Source organism: Leptonychotes weddellii, chromosome 6, assembly GCF_054177405.1.
Source record: "Leptonychotes weddellii isolate Sample4059 chromosome 6, ASM5417740v2, whole genome shotgun sequence".
Lineage (NCBI taxonomy): Eukaryota > Metazoa > Chordata > Mammalia > Carnivora > Phocidae > Leptonychotes > Leptonychotes weddellii.
This window is the reverse complement of record NC_138374.1, coordinates 69,951,160-69,955,561: the sequence shown is the minus strand read 5'-3', so window position 1 is coordinate 69,955,561 and position 4,402 is coordinate 69,951,160. Positions and strand designations below refer to the sequence as shown.

The 4,402-nt window shown below is 43.2% G+C and overlaps 1 non-coding gene across 1 annotated transcript; it reads left to right on the top strand.

Annotated features, from left to right (window-relative positions):
• The first annotated feature begins 889 nt into the window (after nucleotides 1–889).
• On the top strand, nucleotides 890–996 carry LOC115940700 (U6 spliceosomal RNA). Its single transcript, XR_004075434.1, has one exon. It is a non-coding gene; the product is annotated as a U6 spliceosomal RNA (small nuclear RNA).
• The last annotated feature ends 3,406 nt before the right edge of the window (nucleotides 997–4,402 follow it).

Sequence of the window (4,402 nt, the reverse complement as noted above, 5' to 3'; positions counted from 1 at the left end):
TTGGGGTCCAGGGAGAACGGATTCCTGGTATTCGCACCTTGACGGTTATGAAATTCTCCCCCAGCCTGTTATCAGGGTGACAGGGGCTCTTAGCTCATCAAAATCTCCATCAGCATTATCACAGCCCCCACAGAGCCAGTCCACATGAAAAGAAGAATGACACTAATATTGTGCCATCATGAAAATTTTCTGTGAGGGGCGCCTGGGTGGCTCAGTTGGTTAAGCGACTGCCTTCGGCTCGGGTCATGATCCTGGAGTCCCGGGATCGAGTCCCGCATCGGGCTCCCTGCTCAGCAGGGGGTCTGCTTCTCCCTCTGCCCTCTTCCCTCTCGTGCTCTCTCTCTCTCAAATAAATAAATAAAATCTTTAAAAAAATTTATAAAAAAAAATAAAATTTTCTGTGAAATATAAAGGCACCGGTATATTTTTTCAGTAACCCCTACCTTTGTGTGCCATTTTGATTGAAGCATGGTTGACACACAGTGCTTCACTAGCATCAGGTATCAACGTAGTGACTCGACCGCTCTATGCTCACAAATGTAGCTCCCATCTGTTTCCATACCATTGACTATATTCCCTGTGCTGTGTCTTTTCTTCCCAGGACCTATTCATTCCGTTACTGGAAGCCTGTATCTCCCACTCCCCTTCAAGCATTTTGCCCATCTTCCCACCCCTCCCCTCTGACAACCTCTCAGCTTATTCTCTGTATTTATAGGTCTGTTTCTGTTTCCGTTTATTTGTTAGTTTTTGTTGTTTTGTTTTGTTTTTGTCACTTTTAATCTGTGTGCAAATTGCTTTCTTAACCTGACCAGTCAACTGAGCTGGGAAAGTTAACTTTTTCGGAATACTATGTGCCCTTCATAGGGTTCATCAAAATAAGCACTGTTAAGTGTTCTCTTGGGCAGCACAGAGATTAAAGTAGGAACCAGACAGAGAAGATTATCATGGTCCCTACTCGAGAATGCCTCGCGAATTCGTGAAGCAGTCCTATTTTTTTTTTTAAATGATAAACACTTAAAAATGACCTCCGTGCCCTACCACCATCACCCCTCTCCAAAGAAAGATCACTGGAAACTCTGCTTTAGGTAAAAACACCTGGTCCTAGACTCTATCAAAGCATCTCATCAGCCATGTGAGGTGGCGAAGCTCCAAACACAGGAGACAGAGGCCAAAAAGTCAGCACTGGGATGGAAAAAGGAAAAACTGCTAACCACCTACTCTGCAAGATTTGCCACAGGGGTATATGGAAACTACATAGGTTTCTATATCATAATAAAATAATACAATGTATATTACTAAAAAGTACATGTGTATGGTAGAAAATTTAAAAATGCAAATATTATAAAAATTGTTTAATATTAAGTCGGTTCTTTAAATGGGATTTTAGGCATTGGTGTACCACATACCCGTATTTCCAATAGTTTAAGGTTTCAAAAGGCAAATATAGGAAGAAGTTACCTAGTTGCAAAAAAACCCTTAGCTCTTTCATATTGAAAAAACTCAGTTGTTCTAAGTAATCAAAGATCTGATAAAGACAATCTGAAGTATAGGAAATATTTGCTTCTGAGGCAGATTACATAAAAGATAAACAAAAAAACATTTTATAATCTTTCATTAAGAGAAGACCAATAATCTAAGACATGTTGTGATTTTAACAGAGAGAAAATTAAAGTCTAGCTTTTTTTTTTTTTTTAAAGATTCCATCCATTCATTTGAGACAGAGAGAATGAGAGAGAGAGCACATGAGAGGGGGGAGGGTCAGAGGGAGAAGCAGACTCCCTGCCGAGCAGGGAGCCCGATGCGGGACTCGATCCCGGGACTCCAGGATCACGACCCGAGCCGAAGGCAGTCGCCCAACCAACTGAGCCACCCAGGCGCCCTAAAGTCTAGCTTTATATAAGCCCACCACTGAGACAATCTGGCAAGTGGTTGGTACTCAGGAGATGCTCGTGGTACTGGGGGTGCTGTCAGGGAAAATTTAAAGAGTTGATAATGATGAAGCTCCCACCCCAAAAGCTTCTTGGGGAAATCCCTGGTAAAGTCCCTGAGGGAAAACTATCTTCACCATAAAAAGTTCCTTGACCCCCGTCCCCATTGCCATCTACTTCATCCTTACCCTCTCCCCTCTACCTCCAAGCTGAAAGGATTGGAATATTTGAGCTCTAAAGCACCTCCTGGGTCCTTTTCCTATGGACCTAGCTCTTTCCTGCTTAGATTGTCCTGATTGGTCACCAGCCACCAGAGAGAGAGAGACCACATGAGCACAGGAACTTACCTTTACCTCTCAGCAAGACTTGCAAAGAGATTCACCCTTAACCCATGCCCAATAAACAATACCCCACCAATTTTCCATTGTTGGTTTGCATTCTTCCTGAATGAAGAGGAAGGTCTCTCTCCCAATCTTGTTGACCCCTCCTCTATCCATGCAGAGAACATACTGTCAAAGACGCAAAAGGGAAATTGGTTTTTTTTTTTTATTAAGATTTTTATTTAAGTAATCTCCACACCCAAGGTAGGGCTTGAACTCTTGAACTCACAACCCCAAGATCAAGAGTCGCATGCTCCATAGACTAAGCCAGCCAGATTCAGGGACGCAGAAGGGTCACATTCCTCAAGGGAGGCCTCATGCAGAGCTAAGCAAGGAGAAGAGTCGTCCCTGACTGTCCTGACTCTTCCCTAATTTTAAGTAGGGTGGTGTTCTACTAAGGCAATATTTCTCAAGCTTTAGTCATTCACATTTCTCATTCACAATGCTGGTTGTACCTGCATGCCAAACATAATACTGCTTATTCAAAAGTCTCAAAATCAGTTCTTCTATTTAACTTAAACTGCTTTTTAAAAGAAACCTCCTGCTGGGGCACCTGGGTGGCTAGTCGTTAAGCATCTGCCTTCGGCTCAGGTCATGATCCCGGGGTCCTGGGATCGAGTCCGGCATTGGGCTCCCTGCTCAGCGGGGAGCCTGCTTCTCCCTCTGTGCCTGCCCCCGTTCGTGCTCTCTCTCTCTCTCCGCCCCCCAAATAAATAAAATCCTTAAAAAAAAAAAGAAAGAAAGAAACTTGCTGCAGCTACTATAAATGGAAGGAAAGGTATTATTTGCCAAAACTTGAAAGTTGCCATAAACAGACTAACAATACAAAACATAATTGATAAAATAGATAGCATGAGTAGTCAGGGCACTAGCGTTTTAGAACTGCCTTTCTTTTGTTAAATGTGCTCTTTATTTGCCAGGGAGATGAGCAATTGCTAGAAACAAAGACATAAACCAAAGTTAGACTCTCTCCTTGTGACATTCACAAGGTTGAAAGAAAAGAAATTTTTTTAAGATTTTATTTTTAAGCAATGTCAACACCCAGTGTGGGGCTTGAACTTACAACCCTGAGACCAAGAGCTGCATGCTCTACCCACTGAGCCATCCAGGTGCCCCAGAAGGTTGAAAGAAATTTGATAGGGAGACATGGTAGGAAGAATAATGGCCCCCCCCCTCAAAGATGTCCCCGTCCTAATCCCAGAAGCCTGCAAACGTGTTACCTTCTATGGCAAAAGAGACTTTGCACCTGTCATTGTGATAGGAAACTGGAGGTGAGAATTTTATTCTGGGTTATCTGGGTAGACCCAATGGAAGTGCAAGAGTTCTTATGACAAGGAGGCAAGAAGGTCAAAGTCAGAGAAAGGAAATATGACCTTGGAACAACTAGAAGTGGTGTGATAGAGCCAAGAAATGCGGGCAACCCCTTGAAGCTGGAAAAGATAAGGAAGCAGTTTCTCCCCTGAAGTCTTCAGAAAGAATGCAGCCTGATCAGCATCTTGATCGCAGCTTCCTGACCTCGATCTTGGCTTTTGGAACCATAACAGAATAAACTTATGTGACTTTAAACCGCAACGTTTGTGGTCCTTTGTTACTCTCCCATCCTGTGATTCTGTATTATTTAACACCTCTGCATGATTTAGTAGCCTGTGCAGCAGCTAAAACTCCCATGGTCCCAGGGGAGTCTAGCCCACACTTGGGGGACCAGTGCCTAAGGAACTAATGGTAGCCATAGATTAAAGCAACTGCAGAAGAGTTGGGGCCTGAGGCAGTGAAGCTGGTTGCTAGAGTGATGGCTGATTACAGGGGAAGCTGTGTGTGGCCAGTGTCCTCCTTCCTCTCCTACTTCAGTCCTCGAGCTGGGTGACAGCATTCCTGAATCAGCCCTCCTTCAGCAAATGAACGCTGCCCTGAGGTAGGCCATCCCTACGGTTCTTTCTGCTCCTAAACTGCACTGCCTTTAACTGGATCAAAATAAGTTTGGGGATATTCTCTTAAATTAAAAAAAAATTATTTTGTTTTTGCTCAATTGCAAAAGTAAAATCTGTTTCTTATAGACATTTTAGAAAATAGACACTAACAAAGAAAATAATAACC